Here is a 20,637-nt window from a genome sequence, read left to right on the forward strand (position 1 = left end):
TGGGAGTTGCTGTAGGAATTCTTCAGCGACCCTGCCCCCGGGGGTGGGATGGGGCACAGCTCTGGGGTGAGTCCTACTGTTTCTCAGCGTCCTGGCCCCAGCAGGGCGGGGCTGCAGGTGCCCACAGCAGTGACCTGCTCAGTAATGTCATCTTTCCCTGGGTCACGCACCCCACATTCTTTCCTGGGATCACCTCCTAAATGAAGTGCCTGCATAGGAATCCTTGCCTCGGGGCTGCTCCTGGGGGAGCTAGACTGAGGCTCCTTGTGAAATGCTGGCTTCCCTCACCATCCTGTTCCCTCCCCCAGCCCCCTTTCAGGGTCCTGTAAAAGGCAGGGTCCCCAAGATTGGGCACAGCACTTGGGGCTGGGGTCTGAGCAGGCTAGATTAGCGCTGCCGACATCTCAGGAGGGGCCTGAGAGGGTAACCAGAGCAATTATCCCCTCACTAAACCTCACAGAACTGGCCAGAGGCTCCATTTGATTGGACAGAGACACAGTTGAGAATACAATAGGGCCAGAAATGAGGATTCTGAGCAGGGGGGCGACCAACAGAGGGGCCTTCACGGTTCCCTTCAGAGTTAGTAGTAAGTGGAGTGTGGGTATCAAGTTGGTGGGAAGCTTCGACATTGGGATGGAGAGCTCTTGTGAGCCAGGGTCTTACGAAGCAGCCCCTGAGACCACAGCATGCAAGTGTTTTATTTAGGCAGGACTCTGGAGAGACATTGGGAGGGAGTAAGGCAGGCAGGGGAGGGAAGAAAAAGAAGCAAGCAAGGCTGTAATTCCAGGTGAAGCCCCAGCCTCAGGCCAATCCTGTGAGTGGCTCTGGCATGTGAGGTGCATCAAGAGTTTGTTCCGCCCTGAGGCCAGAGAGGGAGACTTGCACACCCTGCATCCAGGTACCCTAAACACCAAAGCACCTGTGTTCTGTGTGTGGTAGTGGTTCTGGGCATGCAAGGGCACCGAATGAAGTAGGTTGCAGGTGTGGGCAATAGAAGTGAAAGGCCCAGAAGTGGGGGCCGGACACATAGAAATGGTGCCTTAGTTTGCAAGGACTTCCACAATGAAACACCACAGCCTGGGTGGCTTAAGCAATAGAGATCTATATCCTTATGATTCTGGGGGCTGAAGTCCAAGTTCAAGGTGCCAGCAGGGGTGGTTTCCAGTAAGCCTGTCTCCTGGGCAGGCAGATGTCCCTCCTTTTGGTGTTGTCCTCACATGGCCTTTCCTCTGTGTCCCAGTGATCCTGGTGTCTCTTCTTGTCATGACACCAGTCAGGCTGGATTGGAGTTCTACCTTAATGGCCTGATTTTTTTTTTTTTTTTTTTTTTTTTTTTTTTTTTTTTTTTAGGGCCGTACCTGCAGCATATGGAGGTTCCCAGGCTAGGGGTTGAATCAGAGCTATAGCTACTGGCCTAGGCCAGAGCCACAGCAACGTGGGATCTGAGCTGTGTCTGTGACCTACACCACATCTCACAGCAATGCCAGATTCCTGACCCCACTGAGCGAGGCCAGGGATCAAACCCGCAATCTCATGGTTCCTAGTTGGATTTGTTTCCACTGCACCACGATGGGAATGCCGTTAATGACCTGATTTTAATCACCTCTTTAAAGATCTTGTGTCCAAATACTATCACACTGAGGGGTTAGGACTTCAACCTTTGGATTTTGGGGGGGGGGATACAGTTCAGCCCTAGCTAATGGTCAGGAGGCTATCTGGGTGGAGTCTATGCAAGTAGACACCTCCAAACTCACATTGAAACCTCGCCATACCTTCTTTAGTGACCACTTCACACTGAGGGTGAAAAGCGGGGGTCCTGTCACCTGAACCCCCAAGCCTTGCCCAAGAGCTGGGCCTTTCCCATGCCCACATGGTTGGCCACCACCATGCTCTGTCTTTGCTCATCTTTAGTGCTGGGTTCTTCTTGTTTGGCGCCCTGCAGTAAATGCTGTGTTTTCCTTCACCACAACCTGGTGTCAGTAAATTGGCTTTGCAATAGGTAACTTTTAGCAAGTTCGGTTCCGTAACAGAATTAAGGCCCGTGGCACCTCTGGTGCCCTCTTGGTTACACTTCAGTTGGAGGTCAAGGCATTTGGCTTCCAGGGCGTGACCACCTCTGCCTCCCTGTAGCCATTTCCTTCACCGACTAGCTTGTAGTACAAAGGAAACACCTCCTCTTCCACCCTTGCTGCCCTTCCCGCCCTCAGATGTTGGCTGGGGCCACAGATCCTTGGGGGCTTCTCTTGCCGAGTCCAAGAGGGCTTCTCACACGGCTGCCAGCTGGGAGCTGAGCAAGGTTGGTGGCTTCTTCAGCTTGGTGGTCTCAGGGCCGTTGACCTCTTAGATGGTAGCTGTCCCCTCCTCCCCCTTCCCCCAGGACCAGAGTCCCAAGAGGACCCTGAGGAGCTTAGGACTTGTCCCTCCTGGCCTGGGAGTGACTCGGCATCTCTGCTGCTTTCCGTTAACAAATGAGTCCCTGGGGTGATCCTAGGTTCTGTGGCATGGGGTGGGGACTGGGGTGGGGGTGGCACAGACCGCACTGCCGAGGGAGGAGAGCTGAGCAGTTTGCCGACACACTCTCGTGCCATGATGGTGGTGGCATGAATTTTCCATGTTCTTTGTGCCTCCATAGATATCTTGGTGGAAACTTGGAGAAGCCTGAGGAGAATCTCATTTTGTCACATCTAAGGGAAGAGTCATTTCCTTGCTAGTTGTTTGTGGGATCTGGTGTGTGAGTCCAATGCAGGCGGTGGCAGAGGGCTTCCAGTCGGCCAGTCCACCCAGGGGACATGGGAGAAGGCAGTTGGGTGCATGGTCTGAACAAGGACTTATTTAAGTCTGTGTGGACCCGAGGGTCTGCATTTTAACAAGCTGCCAGATGACACTGCTGCTGGATCACCAGAACACACTTTGAAGGGGCAGGGGCCATACCAGGGCTTGGGGACCAGATCCTGCCAGCAGTGTGTTTTGTATGAGACATAGGCCAAGAGAGGGCTTTTATGTTTTTAAAGGGTTTTAAAAGAACCAAGAGGAGCATTTGTCAGAGACCATCAGCAGCCTGCAAAGCTCAAAATATTTACCGTCTGGCTCTTTACAGAAAATGTTTGCTGACCCTAATCCAAACCGCGCAGAGCTCCTGCAGGGCTGGAGGTATAACTCTTCTGTTCTTTGGTTTGTCCGAGCTCCTGTGATGGGTGTGGGGCCTTTGTCTGGGACATTTGGGAGCTCAGCATTGGGCTGAGGAAATGCTTTCCCCTTGAACTTTCGCCCCTTTTATCCCTCCCCTGCCAACCCTTCTTCTAGTGCTCACCCTTCAGTGGGAGGGTCCAGCCATTCAGCTATGGTTGCTGGAGAGGGGCTGAGCTGGGCCGGGGGTGGGGGTGGGACCGCTGTGATCCTCAGGGTGGAGAAGCAGCCTCGGGAGTGGGAGGAAGTCCATCTGACCTTGGGGAGTAGGGTCTGAAGGACAGAGCTGACCTTTCACCCTGCCAAGACGAATTTCCCACCCTTACATCTACTATATGTAGCTGTGATCCTGTTACAAGGCTCCCAATTCTCTGACACGCTTCCCATTCAGAGGCAGGGCCCGTGCTCCCTTCCCTTGAACCCGATTCTGTGACCGCGTGGTCAGGAGGATAGAGCTAAAGGGCAGTGATGCCAGTTTTCAGACCCAGGTAGTTTCTTCTCCCTGTCTTTTGGGGTACTGCCTCTCAGGACCTAGCTGCCCTACTGTGAGGGAGCCCAATGGCCTGGGAGTGGCTTTGGGGAGAGGAACCAGGGTTGGCTGTACCTGGCTGAGCTTCCCACCTGACTGGAGCCCCACCTGGGAACAAGGGAGTGAGCCACCTTACAGTGGAGCCTCCACCAGCCCCCACCTGGAGCAGAGATGAGCCGTTCTACTCTGCCCCACCTGCAACTTTGTGAGCAAAGCAGTTGACTGTGGTTGTTTTTTAAGTTGCTGTTTTGCTCCGGGGCAATCGCTAGCTGGGCATTTACCCTGAAAGTTCATCTTTCCGGGCCTAGGCACACATGACAAGTCTCCCAAGCTACTCTTCCAGGCCCGGGATATGTCAGGGCCCAGGAAATGTAGGGTGACAGATAGAGCACAAACCTGTCCTACAGCAGCAGGGTGAGGGGCTCCTGGGGAGATTTCCTCCCTCCTTGTGTAATTTCCCACCTGCTCTTGGGCTGCCCCACTCCACCGGCAGCCACACTCAAAGGCTAGTGAAAAACACATCTGTCAAAAAACAGTATTCCAAGAGTTCCCATCTTGGCTCCGTGGTTAATGAATCCGACTAAGAACCATGAGGTTTTGGGTTCGATCCTTGGCCTTACTCAGTGGGTTAAGGATCTGGCGTTGCCGTGAGCTGTGGTGTAGGTTGCTGAAGTGGCTCGGATCCCGCATTGCTGTGGCTCTGGTGTAGGCCAGCGGCTACAGCTCTGATTAGACCCCTAGCCTGCGAATCTCCATATGTCGCAGTAGTGGCCCTAGAAAAGGCAAAAAAAAAAAAAAAAAAAAAAACCCAAAAAACAAAAAAACCCCAAAAAACAGTATTCGACTCTACTTGCCCATCTCCTCCAGTGTTCCCCCCTGCCCCCAGGAGCAAATAGTTTAGATGGGCTGTTTTTCTTATGAACGAGCCTGAGCCATGGGGTTTTTCTCTTAGCACTTTGGAATTTGGGGCAGCTTTCCTGTATCTGAGTGTTCCTTGCTCGAAAGCTGCCCCTTAGGAATTTCTGTGCAGGAGGTCTGTTGTAGATGCATTTGGGGGGTATGTGTTCACAGCACTCAGTGAATTCTTTAAACTACCCTTCCTCCCTCCCACAGGGGTAACCTGCATCAGCCATATTTGCCCGATATGATCCCATCTCTCAGGGCACTGTAGATCAGATGCGGGGGTGTGTGAGTGTGGGAACAGGGGGCACCAAGCCCAGACTGGGCTCATGTCTCTCTCTGAGGGTGGCAGGGAAGGGGGATGGTCCGATGGCTCAAAGAGAAGGATGTAGCCGCACGCAGAGAGGAGCAGGGGCTGGGGTTGGGAGAAATCCTGCAGGGAGTCTCCGGGGCTCTGTTTCAGCCCTTCCCAGCCTGACTCCAGGATCCTGACGGTGAGCCTCCTGAGTTACGGATGCCAGCTTGAGTCCACTTCTGTTATTTTCCACCATGTGGTCCTATACAGAACTGCTTTCCCAGCGTCACTCTCTTTGATTTGTAGATGTGAAGGGGGCCGTGAGATGTGATCTGGGACAACTAGCCTCTATTTGCTGAGCCCTCGGCCAGGTTCAGGGCAGACAGAGATGAGCAGCACAGAGTCCTGCTATGTGCTCTATCCGCCCAGTCCCTGCGAGTCTGCAGAGAACTGCATTGTGGGAAGATCCTCCACCCCCTCAAAGGACAAGATGCCATGGCAACCGTGAATGCCGGGTCTGAGTGTACCAAATTTTCATGCTTTTAGTTCCAAAGAAGAAAATAAAAAAACCACCTAAATGTGCTTCCTCTCTTCAAAGGTTATTTTTTATTGAGGGAAAATAAAAACAAAGTCACAGAATTCTTTTTTTGTAAGATAGCTTTGGGGGCATAGAGTGACCTTTTGAGCGGGCGGAGAGGTCCAAATAAAAACACAAAATGTGAATAAAACTCTGAGAAGATTGGATGAGGACCAAGTAATGCTTTTATTTAAGATTCCATCCATGCTAAGGGCCGAGGCTGATAGATAAACTAATGAATTCACAAGGCAAGTAGTTATCGAGTGGCTGCTCTGCCTGGCACTAACCAGGCCAAGGGAATCCAGGTGTGTGTAAGACACAAGGTTTGGTGGAGTCTCTTCTTCCATTAGCAGAAGAAGAAAGAAAAAATGCACGTACCTGCCGTCTCTTTTCCAGGAGCTTAGAAAAGCAGAAGCAAATGTGAGCGGCTACTCATTCCCTCCAGGGCCTTTTTCATCCCAGTGGGCTAAGACAGCTTATGTAAAAGAAGCTCCAGCACCAAGTGTGTTCCAAGTTCACATGGGTAATGCAGATAAGACCTGTGTCTGGGACTCAGGAGGATGGCCCAGTGGGCTGGAGTGATCTGGGAGGGCTTCAAGGAGGAGGCAAGTTTTGACTTGTCCCATAAATGAGAGATTTTTGTTGGGCAGAGAGAGGGAGGGCAGGTGTTCTGAGGGAAGAGTGTTGAAGGTGACACAGTTTCTCTGGGTCTCAGCAGCTGGACTGACTGGCTCCTGGACCAGGAAGCCAGGCTGGTTGTGGATTGTGGAGCTTTAGAGGACTGGACATTGTTCTTTAGGCAATGAGAAGTATGACAAGTTTTGGAATAAAGAGGGGGTACATACAGAACTTGGCTCCACAAAGCTCACTCTGCCAGGAGTTCACAGCGTGGGTGGAGCACTGGAGGCCAGAGCCACGTTTGGGGACGAATGCCTTGGCTGGGTGAGATGTGCTGCTTACTTAAGAGTGACAGGACCCTCTGTAAACCATCTGACAACAAAAGCTGTTGTGGAAAGTCTGGAATCACCTTGTGTCCTGCGTCTGTAGGGCAGGGGTTTCTTCTGGGGGACTGGTTTTACTATTTCATGTGAGGGGGTTCAGGACACAATAGTCCACAGATGGCACCTTGGCCTAGGGACTGTCCCCAGCTGGAGGCATTAGAGAAAACAGCAGAAGCAGGAAGGATACTCTGACTCCACTCCCTCCCGCCCTCCCTTCTTCCCCAAAATAGGTCATAAAACTCCCATTTTTAGCACCAGAGATGGGGAATTGGGGAGCCAAGAAGTCTGTACAAAGAAACCTTGTTAAACTCACGCTCATCTTCCTATGTCTTTGCCATGCACTCCCCCAAGCCCAAGCCCCTTTGTTTTGTCAATTCTTCACAAATGTATTGTCTCTTCATCTACAGGGTATAAAAGCTGCCTACTCCGGTCAGTTCTCCAGGTCACCATTCTCTTGTGACAATTTCCATGTACATGTAAAAATTCAATAAATTTGCCTGCTTTTCTCCTTTGTCAGTTTAATTTTTGGACCCAGCCAGCGACCCTAAGACAGTTGAGGAAAACTCCCCCCTCCCCTTGCAGATGTCAGTCCCTTTTGGAAATCTCAGTGTCTGACTGTGGAGACTGCAGGATAGCCAGTGAACTTGGCCTGAGAAAGGTCACTTCAGTGTCTGAGGAATGGTGCTGGGCTGTATCCACCCAGGGGAGGAGACAAGCGTAGTTTATATCACTCAGAAGGCTCAGAAAACCCAACTGTCAAAGCAAATCTTGCCATGCTGCAGGTGGGGCTAGTGCCCTGTCCATCTGCTCTCTGGTCACTGTTTGGGGCATGCTGGGGGCCGGCTATGGCAGGTATCTCCAGCTCTCCACTGGAGGGCGCTCCCTAGCACACTTGGTCAAGGCGGGCAGAAGTTAGTATGCCCTGGGACTAGCCCTCTGCTAACCTTCATGTTATTACTTGAGGGATACACACCCCACTTCCTCACCCCTGTCCCAAAGGTGGGACAACTCTGTGCCCTGTTGTATGCTCTCTCCCAGAGTGCTCAATGTGACATCCCCAGTTGCCCACAGTGTGTCCCCATTCATCCCACCTCCTCTATTGGTGGCTCCCCTTCCTGGCCTCACTTTCCCATTCCTGTAGTGGGACTTCCTGGGACCACCTCTCAAATAGACTACTTACACTCAAATTCTCGTTTCAGGATCCTCTTCTAGGGGATGCCAACCCAAGAGGAATCAGTCAAAACCAGATGCTCTGATACGCTGCCATCCAGACATTCTCCTTTTAGCATCAGGCAAATTGGAATCACTACTCTTTGGAGCATGAGTCCATTCTGGGTCTACTTGTCCAGATGCAGGTGAGGTACCGATGGCTCTCTGTGAGGTGTCTCCGAAGTTCCTCACTCTCGGTTGCTACCTTCACTTTGAGTGTTGTATCTCAGGTTTCTATGAACTGGGACAGTCTGTGAGAATCAGCACTGCACTGTTTGGTAGCTCTGTGGATCAAAGAGGGTGTCTGATTGCTGTGTGTCATTTGGAGGCAAGGCCAGATCTAGGGATGAAGGGTAGGTGGCAGCAAAGTCTTGGTCATGTTTATTGGAACTTAAGGTTGTCTTTTCCTTAAACGTGTTGGAGATGAATTTCAGGCTCGCTACTCCTGGGGTTTGAAAGTCTTTTTCTAGTCATGACTCGGTTTTCCAAAAAGCTAACATCCCCATCCTTGAAAGCAGCCCCCTCCGTAACCATGTTGTCCCTGAAACTGTTTCCATTGTCAAGTTTGAAAATTTAAAGCCAGCAAAGGAATGATTCCAATAAAAGCAAATTAGGGAAGATTCTTAAGTCTTTCAAATCCACTAGTCTGCATATCTGAGGCCAATAGTTTTTGGTACATGTGAGTAAAAGTAATTTGTTAACTCCCTTGTCTTTTCTTAGTTTCTCTTTCTGAGCCTGACTCTTCCATGACTCCTTAGAGAGGAAAGTCAATGTGACTGAAAAGGTTTCTGGTAACTGATCCCCAATCAGCAAATCAGACCAAGCTGGAGGACCTGTAAAATGGCAAATGTGCATCAGAAAGATCTGGAAATATGTAATTATGAGTTTTTGAGATCAAGAGTGATTCTGGAAGTTTCCACTGTGGTGCAGTGGGAATCAGATGGTAGTGGCTGGGGTCACTGTGGAGGTGCCAGTTACACACCTGACCCGATGCACTGGATTAAAGGATATGGCATTGCTGCAGTTGAGGCTTGGATTCAACCCCTGGCCAAGGAATTTCCATATGCTGTAGGTTTGGCCATTAAAAAAAAAGAAGAAAAAAGAGAAAGAAAAGAATGATTCTTCTGAATAACCTGAAATAATAGTACCATTGTCCTTTAGGTAGCACAGTCAATTGCTGAAAGGCCTGGAGGGCATTTGGTGGGGGGGGGGGCAGTTTTAATCCCGGTGATGTTTGAAAACTTCTCTGTGAGGTACTAGTTGAGCTCAAATCTCAGCTTGTCTGAGCTTCTAAAATGGACCTTTATGACTACAGCAATCAGCCTGAAATCTTACCTATTTCTTTGTACATCCTCTTTGGACCTATGCTTATGGAAAAGGTAACTTTGCGGACAAAGTTAGAGCAGCAACGTAAGTAACCAGCCCCTCTATAAATAGTTTTCGTGATGGGCCAAGGGGACTTGGACAGCTGTTTTCATTCCAGAGACTCCATTAGAGTCAGAAAGTGTGTTTAGCACCAGGAGTTCTCGATAACATGCTGAGAAGGTAAAGGAGTCCTCCCCTGGGTTGGTAGGAGCCATTGATGAAGGGGTGAGAATGATTTCTGTAGGAGAAGAGGGGGGTTGGATAAAGGTACCAGAATGACTACACCTGTGAACCACGCCCCCCTTTTGCATTAGATCTCCAGAAATTACAGAAAAGACGTATAACACATCCATTATGCCTCTGCAAAACTGCATGTGTTACTTTTTATGGACCTACAATTACGAGGAATGCATGAAAGCCAGCAGGGGGATGAAATCAGAGAGAAAGTGGAGTTCACGTTCAGGTGAGAGTGCTTTAAATGGTGGGAGCAGTCCCAGGTGCTTTAGGAGGGCTCCCACAGAGCTACAAGCTTGAGGCTGGGGAGGCAGAGAGAGGGAGGTGTTCTGGGGTCAACTGTCCAGGTGATTGATGGGGTGTTGCTAGCCCAGTGGTTTGCCACTTACCTTTGTCACGTAGCAGCAGGCAGGTGGGAGCAGAGAGCACAGGTGCTTGGGAGAGAAGGTTGAATACCAGGTAGCTGATGACATTACAAGTTGACAAGCTTCTGAGACATCTGACAGAACATCTCAATACAAGTATCTACCAAACACCTGTGGCACTGCCATCAAAGTTGGGAACAACTCAAGACAGCATGACCATTGAACATTATACTAGAGGCCAATACAGTAAGAGAGGTAAAAATGAGCTTTTTGGATTTGATATGATTACTTAGAAAATCAAAGAAAATCAAGCCACAAATTATTAGACCAAAGCAGATATATATAAAGTGGTCTGGTATAATTGCAACATAAAAATCAAAGGATTTCTTAAATATTAGCAATAATAAATTAGAAAATCTAATACCACATAAGATTCCATAGCCACAAAACTAGAAAATATCTAGTAATAAATGTAACAACAAACTTGCAAGATCTGCATGAAAAAATTACAAATCTTTATTAAAAGTCACCAGTTGGGATTTAACTGCAGAGCCATACCATGTTTCTATACTGTCTATTTTTTTTGAATTCTCATTAAATTAATCCATAAAATACAAACAGGATTCTAAAAAAGCATATAATTAAGTATATTATGGAGTTCTTGCCTAATCAGCTATAATGTAAATCATGATATGCTTCATATATATCATATGCAATAGATTAGAGGACAAATGTACACATTACTATAAAAGTATTAGAAGAAAAGTACTAATAGAAATACAATTACAAATACACTAATACAAATAGGAACGTTTGTTAATAGTCTTAAGATAGGAAGATTTTCTTAAGCAAGACAAAAAAATGCATAAAGCATAATTGATATTTGATAGGGTACCTCAAAATTGAAACTGTAGTATAAATGGTAGCATTAAATCATCAAATTACAATAATGTAATAACCAGAAAATATCTGTAACATAGGGCAGTTAAAAGATTAATATTATGTAAAGTGCTCTAAGAAGCAATCGTAAAAGTGATAAAACAGTGCTGAATAAAAATGAGTGTGGCTGAATCACAAAATTACCCTCTACTCAGAAGTGTAGACAAAATACATTCCACTTTATTTCTCTGTGCCAGATCTGCTCTCTCCTATTGGGACCCCATGAATTTGTCCCCTCTAGGAAGTTTAATGTGAACCAGTATATTAAGTGGTTTCTTTAGGTAGATGCCAGGCTCATTTGGATAAAATGCCTAGACTTGTGTCTCCCATCCCTACCTCCTTCCTCCCTAAGGTGCTGCTGGGTGTGTGGGTGAAGCGGTAGCTTGGGTGGCCTTGTGATGATAAGGACGAGCAGAGGATTTATTTGTTGACTTCTGGATCCTCACTCATGTTTCCTCAGCCCTTGTATTGATGACTGTCCATGTGCCACAAGGCCAGTGCCTGCATATTCCATTTCCATTGGCTGGGGTTCTTTTTTTTTCTTTCTTTCTTTTTGCTTTTTAGGGCAGCACCCATGGCATATGGAGGTTCCCAGGCTAGGGGTCTAATCGGAGCTACAGCTGCCAGCCTACACCACAGCCACAGCAATGCCAGATCTGAGCTGTGTATGCAACCTACACCATAGCTCACAGCAAACGCCAGCTCCTTAACCCACTGAGTGAGGCCAGGGATCGAACCCACAACCTCATGATTCCTAGTCGGATTCATAGCTGCTGCACTACAATGGGAACTCCTGCAGCTGGGGTTTTGGTCTCTCTCTCAGCTTTGTCAGTACCTACGGCCCTTTCTTGCTGACCAGGCCCCCTGCTGCCTTCACTATGCCCACCGTCCCCCCTAGTTTACCTATGTTCTCAAGCCAGGTGGCCCATCCTGCAGCTCTTGCCTCTTAGGGAACTGCTGTCCCACTTCCCAGCCTCCTCCTCGCCCGCCCTTGGGCACACTCCCCAGCTACTCAGCTAGCCACCCAGGTTCCTTTGCACCTGAAGAGGCTGTGGGAAACTCAGGGTTCCATCTGTGCCACGTGTAGGGGTTGCCAGATAAAACTCAGGATGCCCAGTTAAATTCAAATTCCAGATAAACAGCAAATAATACTTTTTTAGGTATGTCACAAATAGTGTATGCCTTGAAAAAATTGTCTAGTGCATAGTTACACTAAAAAATTAGTAACCGTTTATCTAAAATTTAAATTGAACTGGACAGCCTGTATTTTTATTTGCTACATCTGTCACCACTAGCCGCAGGGAAGCCGAGGGCCACCTGGGAGACTCTAACTCAAGCCCTCCCTTCTTTGGCCCCCTGGCACACAGGGGTGAGCTAGCTCTGCCCACCCGGCTCCTTCTATAGTCTGGAAGGGAAGTAGTTGGGGGTTCTGCTGCCCTTTGCTTTCCCCACCCCCCAACTTATATACATGTCCCTACTCCTTCAACCCAGAGCAATTAATCCAGACACACTCCATCCTCGGCTGGCTGGCTTCTGGCCCCTCCTGCATTCTCATCCCCATCTCCAAATCCTCCTTTAGGTCCTCCAGGGTCTCCATGTGGTCCAGGAGGGAGGTGAAAGAATTGAGAAAAATTCCTTTTTCTCTGCACAAAGTCTGGCTCTGGAGCCTGTTACCTTGAGCCACTTAAGCCCTACTTTGAATGTCAGAATCTGAATATGAATTGTTGGTGTCACTGCTGTGCATAATTCTAAAATCCCTTCCTGGTCCTCAACCCCAAGGGCAGATAAATTCCTCAAGCAGCCTAGAGAAAGTTGGCTAAGGTATCATTTCCGAGAAGTTAGAAACATGACATACAAATACAAAATGAACACACGGCCGGGATTTTATTTAGCTCATTAATTATTGAAGGAGTCAGTCAGTTGTTAAAACAGATTTAAATCAGATTTTGAGTTACAGAGAGTTATATTCTCTTTGGGACCAAATCCATTTACATTGCTGTGGACAGGAAGCATTTATACTGCTACTAGCTGTCTTTTATTTCACTGCCACCCTACAGGCATATCAAATAGCTTAATCAATGGAAAGTCAATCAAAGGCACACACCTCTATAGGATTAGATAATCCGTGGAAGGTCCCATAGGCAATGCCCAGATCTCCAATGAAGGGACACCCAGGAATCCCTTTTGCTCATTCTCAAATCTTGGACAATTTTCTTCTGAAAAATTATAGTTATTCTCCAAAAAATGTTTAGCCTGTTACCAATACTGAAAGATAGTTTGTTCAAAGAGGAAATATAAATGGCTAATAACTTGACTAAGTGCTCAACCTCACCTGCATATGCATGGGAAACTCATATTAAAACAACATAAGGAGTTCCCGTCGTGGCGCAGTGGTTAACGAATCCGACTAGGAACCATGAGGTTGCGGGTTCGGTCCCTGCCCTTGCTCAGTGGGTTAACGATCCGGCGTTGCCGTGAGCTGTGGTGTAGGTTGCAGACGCGGCTCGGATCCCGTGTTGCTGTGGCTCTGGCATAGGCCGGAGGCTACAGCTCCGATTGGACCCCTAGCCTGGGAACCTCCATATGCCGCGGGAGCGGCCCTAGAAATGGCAAAAAGACAAAAAAAAAAAAAAAAAAAAAAAAAAAAACCAACGTGAGAATTTCGATGAGTTAATATCCGGGGTGAGGAAGCAAAGACATCCATGCCCTGATGTCAGGAGTGTAAATTGGTTATGTTTCCTGGAGTACAATTTGGTATCATCTATTGAAATTTTGAGTGCATACATCCTGGGCCCAGGAATTTCACCTATAGGTCCACCTCTTAAAGAAATTTTCACAAAAGTGCAAAGGAATGATCATGAAAGCATCATTCATTCATGTACCAAGTATTCAAAAAGCACCTCTATAGGCCAAGCTCAGAGATGTTTGAGATAAATCAGTGAACAAACCAGTGAACTGCCCTTGTGGAACTTACGTGTTCATGGGAGTAGATAGACAGTAAGAAGTTACCTAAGGAATATGTTAATTCTCTGGTGTTTTCAAAGGTAATAAGTAGAAGGGAGTAGAGGGGAGGAGAAAGTTCTCCTTGACTCTCTTAGGGTCCCTGGCTGGGTCTGACTATTCAATAGGCAAACATTAACAGGATAAAAACAAACAATTTAAGATATGTTTTATGAGACATGAGAACCTTTGTAAGTAAAACTGAAACACCTCTGGCTTGAACCCAGCCTAAACTCAAATTTGGACTTGAACCCTCAGTTTTTTAATTTGAATCACTCACCTGGGGTCTGGACTTACTGAGGCTCAGGTTCTTTGTGTCTCAGCACAGAAGGAATTTAGTGAGAGACAAAGTGATAGGTAAGAAATAGATTTATTAAGATAGGACACTTGGAGTTCTCATCGTGGCCCAGTGGAAACGAATCTCACTAGTATCCATGAGGGCACAGGTTCAACCCCTGGCCTCACTCAGTGGGTTAAATATCCAGCATTGCCAAGAGTTGTGGTGTAGATCGCAGATGCGGCTCGGATCTGTTGTTGCTATGTGGCTGTGGTGTAGGCCGGCAGCCACAGCTCTGATTCGACTCCTAGCCCGGGAACCTCCATAAGCCATAGGTGTGGCCCTAAAAAGACCTAAAAAAGATAGGATGCTTGTGAGAGATGCATGTGGGCAGGTGAGGAGGCTTTGCCTTGAAGATTAGGTGGACTAGATTTTTATAATCCAAGGGGAGTGGAGGAGCAGGAAAAGCCGTCTTCTTCATTCTTCAAGTAGATATCAGGTTTATATCACCAGCTCTCCTCTGTCTTGGATAAGATAGTATTGGACCCTGTAGGTCAAACTAGGACTGTCATGGTGCTTACACAAATCAGCAGAAGGGCGGTAACATACGCTAAAATATGTTGAATCATCTCAGGTCTCCATATGATGAGGGTCTCCGACTTTGGAATGTCATCCTTCCCTTAAATTCCTGTCCTTGGTCCTAAGGATCATTATCTTGCTGAACTTGAACGCAGGCCTCATTTTTATCTCTCCCTTAATGACCTGAGGCCTATCTCATGCTTTTATTTATGGTTTTATAGTTAAGCAAGCCTGTTTCGTTCCATAGGTGTTCTAATGGCTTTCTTGAGCAATTGTTAACTTACAGTTCTCTCCAAAGTTCCCTGGGTTTCCCTCTCAATATATCGCCCTCTGCTGGGACTCCTACAACTACCTGGGTAACTATCCTACTCTACCCCTATCACAAGGAAATGAAGACCAGAAGAAATAGTTGGACCTGAGTATTTTTTGCTGGGTTTGATGAAGAGAGAGTCATGGAGCAATATGATAGGTTAAGGGGTACAAGGCAACTATAGCAAACAAGGTCTTTTGTTAAGATTCTTCTTGGTGTCCCCTTGTCTTTAGAGATAAGGATGCTCTTTCCTCTGGGTGTAGGGAGTGCACCTCTCACATAAATGAGTGTCTTAGAACCTGTATTATGGGGGAAGGTTGGGGTAACCTTCTTGCTGCTACTTTCTCAAACTCCTTAAAGTGTTCGGTATGTCAAGGTGCCATATTTTGTCTTTTTTTTTTTTTTTTGCTATTTCTTTGGGCCGCTCCTGCGGCATATGGAGGTTCCCAGGCTAGGGGTTGAATTGGAGCTGGAGCCACTGGCCTACGCCAGAGCCACAGCAACGTGGGATCCGAGCCGCGTCTGCAACCTACACCACAGCTCACGGCAACGCCGGATCGTTAACCCACTGAGCAAGGGCAGGGACCGAACCCGCAACCTCATGGTTCCTAGTCGGATTCGTTAACCACTGTGCCACGATGGGAACTCCAAGGTGCCATATTTTGGATTCATGTATCCTGAACCCCATCAGGAAATCAGAGGTACTCAGAAGCAGGGTAGGGGTGGGGGTTTGGAAGTAGGGAACAGGTTTAGGCATTCAATAAGGTAGTCAGTGTAGGTCTCACTGAGAAGGTGAGATCTGAGCAAAGACTTGAAGCAGGTGAGGGAAGGTGAGGCAGAGACCTTGGGGTGGGACTGTGCTCAGTATACTTGGGGCAACAGGGGAGAATGGATGAGGGCAATCAACCTAAGAGCCTTATTGGATATCATGAGCACTTAGGCTGGCTCTGTACATAAAATGGGGAGCTTTTAGGATTTTGAGCAAGGGAAGGCACACCGTGTGATTTATGTGTCCCCGGAACCCCCTGGTGGCTGTGCAGGGAATATGTGGTGGGACAAGAGGGGAGAAGAAGCAAGGGCCCTGGTTAGGAGGCTGCTGCTCCTGGCCTGGACTAGGGCGAGAGCAGCAGAGGGGTTAAAGGTGGTTGGATTCTGCAAGTGTTCTGAAGATAGACCCCGTGTGATTTCCTGACATTTACTGTGGGATCAAGGCTGGCCCTGGGGTTTTTGCCTTGAGTAATCTGGCTGTCAACTGAGTTGGGAGAGGCTGCGGGTGGAGCAGGGATCTTTTTTGGGGTCTGTGGGAGTTGAGTTTTTGAACATAAGAGGTTAGAGATGAGACTTTTTTTTAAAAAAATTTCCCTTGGTAATAGCTAAAAGTTGAAAATGAATAGCCCTCCTTTGGGAAATAATTATCTAAACTAAGGTATAACAGAATGAAGTAGATCCACAGTTTTAGCATAGAAAGATTTCCAAGATAAGGCGTTGAAGAAAAAACAGTGTACAATGTACAATATGACCTCATTTATCTACATGTCTCAGTGACAACAGAAACAGAATCGTAGGTACTCTGCATACTCATACAGATGTAGCCAAGTATCAGCAGTGATATTCTTTCTGCTTAGATACATTTCTAAAGAAAATGGACGTTCAAGTATTGCTTATATCATTTAAAAGTGATGTAAAGAAAGCAACAGGGAATGATGAGAAATCTTGTCTTGCCATGGCCCCTGCTTTCCTTTTCTATAAGGTGACCTATAACATCTGCCTGCTTCTAGGAATCCACGTTCTATAATTTCACCTGAATATGGGTTTTTCTTATCTAAAGTCAAAGCGTGTGTGTGTGTTTAATACAGAAACTTCAGTTCTGGCCCAGTCATACCTGATTGTGACCAGAGAAGGACAGAATTTGACTTTTTCCTCTAGCAATAAAGTTGAAAGATCACTTTGAAGTTTGACTGAAATTTGGGATGCACATTGGTTTTCAATTCAGTTTCAAAGAGAAGTTAAAGCAAATGGCTTTCTGGCAGGTCCTTTCATGACTACATGGTCTCTTAGAAGAAGATGGTGAGATGTCGCTGCAATAAGTCCAACTTGGAGAGTGGTCTCATGACTGGGCAGCTGAAACCTTGGGGACATTAAGAAACATTCCTGGAAGTTCCTGCCATGGCACAGTGGGTTAAGAACCCACCTACAGTGGCTCACTTTGCTGCGGAGGTGTGGGTTCACTCCCTGGCCCAGCACAGGGGGTTAAGGATTTGGCCTTGCTCCATTTGTGGCATCAGTCACCCTGTGGCTCAGATTCAATCCCTGGCCCAGGAATTTCCATGTGCTACAGGCGCTGCCAAAAAAACAAAAAAACAAAACAAAACAAAAAAACAAAAAGTTGCACGAAGAAAAGAGAAACATTTCTTTCTTCTTTACATGGGTGATCAACCCTCACATATACTCAGATAGCAAAAGACTGTCTCACTCACTCCCTGACTGTATCTTCTGTCTCCTTACTGCTGCCCTGATTACTTAGCTCTTTGACTAGGTTACTGATCCCTAGTGTCTGACTATCACGGGGCAGTGGGATGATTGAAAAGATCTGGACAAGCGTGACCCTAAAGGCTAATGTATTTCCCCTAAATGGCTTGATCCACAATCAGTTCCTGTGGGCAGAGCATTTCTAGCTCTGTTTTTTAAAAAACAGAATTTATTTTAAGAAGCTAAGAATAAACTAAAAAATGTCTGACAGCTATGGCTGTTGACTTCCTCAAACTCCGCAGGATAATACTTTCATTTCATTTTTTTTTGATGATAAAAAGTTATGTGTTGTACTGATATATAACAAAATTGTAAAGATTCCAAAAAAGTATAAAGCCAAGTACCACCTAGAGATAATCATCATTCATATTTTTCATATTTAAGTCCAACCTCATTTTTATATGTGCTGTTAAAGAAAAATTATTCTCACATTTGTTAAAAGGAAAAGGAAGACTTTATTCAAGACTATTGCAGCAGGGGAGAGAGATTTGGCTTAATTTCGTGTATAGCAAAGACCGGTGGAATTTATCGTTAGTAAGCTGAACGAGAGAGGTCAGTGGGAGAATTACAAAGTGGAAAAATCAAGGGTGGGGGGATTCTTGCTAAAGGACTTGGAAGGATTCTTGCAATGACTGGGCTGTGCAGGGCTGGAAGGATGAGGCCAAGGTTGAAGTCTAGTAGAGAAAGGGGCTCAGAGGAGCCTGGCTAGAGTCTGTCAAGGTGAGAGTCTTTGTCAACAAATGGGGACAAGTAAAATATTTATTCACTGATGAAAGACCACAGCCTTTCCTCCCATATTTCTCCACACTAGTCCTCCCCAGCAGAACTGGGAAGCAGAGAGAGGAAAGAGCAAGGGCCCCAGGATCCACATCAGCCAGTGGTCTTAGGCAGGTGGAGGAAGCTGAGCAGAAGACGAGCCTGGCTTGTCCTCAGGGGAGAGGGGAGGGTGTGTTGGAGGAAAGGGGTGGACAGTAGATAGAATTTTCTCCTAATACCTCTTGATAGAAAGTGAGGGTCTGACTTTAGATACCAGGATTAGCATTTAGGGTTCCTCAGGGAGGCACTTGTTTTTGACAGACCATGGAGGAAGCAGCTCCTAATTAGCACCTAAGGAAGCTAGTCCTGCATCATTAAAACACAAGATCAAGCCAGAGTCATGAGGAAGGGGCTCCGTGTTTAATTCACTGTGCGGGTACCATCCCCTGTGTTGCCTTGAGTCACTCGGATTTCCCAGGCTTGACTTTCTTTTCCAGAATTGAAATGAGAGAGCAGAACTGGTCCACTTGTCAGCATCTGGGAGCCTGTGCTTTCCTCTGGTCTCTGGCAGCCTCGCCCTTCCCTTGGGCAAATGTGTGTGCCTCCCCTTTCTTCAAAACCGTGGCTGGCTCTGGGCACGGATCTGTTCCTGCGGTCCCTCTGGAAGAGTTCTTCCTGTTGACTCATGGCACCAACCTCAGGGTGCTGAGGCCGGGGCCAGTGGTTACCAGGATGCTCCCTGGTGGTCGGGAGAGTTTGGACTCAGGTGAACCTGAGGGAAAGAACATTTTAATGAGCTTGTGTGGGCAGTGAACCCATCTGCGGGGCAGTGGGTACAACTTAATGGAGTTGCTCCCTCCTCCCTCTGAGCTGTCTGCCTGCTCCCCGCCAGGACTGTACTACTTAATTATCTTTGCTGATGAAGATGAACGGTAGTCATTCAGCTCCGGAATGAGTGAAAAGAGAAATTGCGTGTGAGTCAACCAGGGTTTTCTTCCAAACCTTTCTGGAAACTAAGCTGTGTTTTTTATGACTTCGGTGCTTTGCAGGGACTCTAATTTCCCCCACCGGCCACCATTACGGTGCTTTATATAGAACAGCAACACAACATGGCACATTAACCTTTGCAAATGGCACAGTCAGACCGGGCTTTCGTAAGCAGCTCGCTCTTATGCAAACATGGCAAAATGAAGCAACTTTAGCTGCGTTACAGCTTGTAACCTATGCTATGCGTTGCATGGCTTTTCCCCGTTGCCCACGTGACACTTTGGAAGGGTCATAGACAATGCCAGCTCTGGACGTGGAGAGAGGGGGCTGTCACCAATGGCCAGTGTAGAACAGGATGTAGCATCTGACTGGTTTTCTCGGCCACACCAGCTCTCCCCAGGGTTATCGCAGCAGCTCTGTGCCTCAGCTTCCTGTGTCTACAGCTACCCCACAGTTATCTTTTCCACTAGCACCAGAGGGATCCTTTGATGGCGTACGTCGGATCATGTCACTGCTCCTCAGAGCTCCCCAGCCCCCCCCCCCCCCCTCACTCTGGGTAGAAGACAAGTCTTTCCAATGCCCCTCCTGGATCAGGCTCCCTGGAAGGGCCTTTGCCCTGGCTGTTCCCTCTTCCAGGAAGTCTCTTGACTAGATTTCCACTGGACCCCATCCCTCAGTTCCTTCAGGCTTTTATTCAAATGCTATTGTTGTAGGAAGGAGGACCTCTTCCAGGGCCTGAGCATGGGCTCTTGTCTAACACTCAGAAATGAGTTGTCCCGAGAGACACACCTGTTGATAAAGCAAAAGATGTTATTGGGAAGGGGAGTTCCTGTTGTGGCTCAGCGAAAATGAATCTGACTAGCCTCCATGAGGAGGTGGGTTTGATCCCTGGCCTCATTCATTGGGTTAAAGGATCCGGCATTGCCATGAGCTGTGGTATGTATTGCGGACATGGCTCAGATCTGGCGTTGCTGTGGCTGGGGTGGAGGCCAGTGGCTGTAGCTCCGATTCAACCACTAGCCTGGGAACCTCCATATGCCGCAGGTGTGACCCTGAAAGAAAAAAAAAAAAGCCTTTACTGGGAAGGGGCACCTGGGCGGAGAACAGCAGGGTGAAGGAACCCAGAACTGCTCTGCCACATGGCTTGCAGTCTCCTGTTTTGTGGGAATGGTGTTAGTTTCTGGGTTGTCTCTGGCCAGTCGTCTTGCTTGGCTCATACTTGGTCTGGCTCAGGATCCTCCCGGTGGCAGGTGCACCTCTCAGTCAAGATGGATTCCAGGGCCAAGGCTCCAGGGAAGTTGGTCATCTCCTCCCTTCTGGTGGCCCCTCCTTCATTCTCCTGGTTATCCTTCAGGGCAGCACCAGTTATCCTTATTAGGGCTTCCTGCTGTGAGACAACTCATGCAAGCAGCTATTATAGTGCCTGGCCAAAGTGGGTGGTTTTGGTCAATGGTCCACTAACATTCTTTTCAGTGAGGTCTTTCCTGCTCTAAAGATGCAAATGTATCCATCACACTCCCTTTCCTCTTTCTTAGCACTTACCAACATCTAACATGCTGGTTTCTTTCTTTCTTTCTTTTTCTTTTTTCTTTTTTTGCT

At 47.5% G+C, this 20,637-nt stretch overlaps 1 protein-coding gene across 5 annotated transcripts in view; it reads left to right on the plus strand.

Moving 5' to 3' along the window:
* SCP2D1 (SCP2 sterol binding domain containing 1) overlaps window positions 1–20,637 on the plus strand; it is a 157,041-nt gene that overhangs the window by 70,855 nt on the left and 65,549 nt on the right. For 2 of the 5 annotated variants that reach the window (XR_002340055.1, XR_002340051.1), the window contains exon 3: window positions 7,688–7,843. The gene's annotated coding sequence lies outside the window, so the exon portion shown is untranslated. Of the gene's footprint in view, window positions 1–3,011; window positions 3,151–5,216; window positions 7,663–7,687; window positions 7,844–20,637 lie in introns of those variants that run through there. The other 3 variants (XR_002340052.1, XR_002340053.1, XR_002340054.1) reach the window with 3 other exon arrangements.

The sequence above is a fragment of the Sus scrofa genome, chromosome 17, assembly GCF_000003025.6.
Source record: "Sus scrofa isolate TJ Tabasco breed Duroc chromosome 17, Sscrofa11.1, whole genome shotgun sequence".
Taxonomy (NCBI): domain Eukaryota; kingdom Metazoa; phylum Chordata; class Mammalia; order Artiodactyla; family Suidae; genus Sus; species Sus scrofa.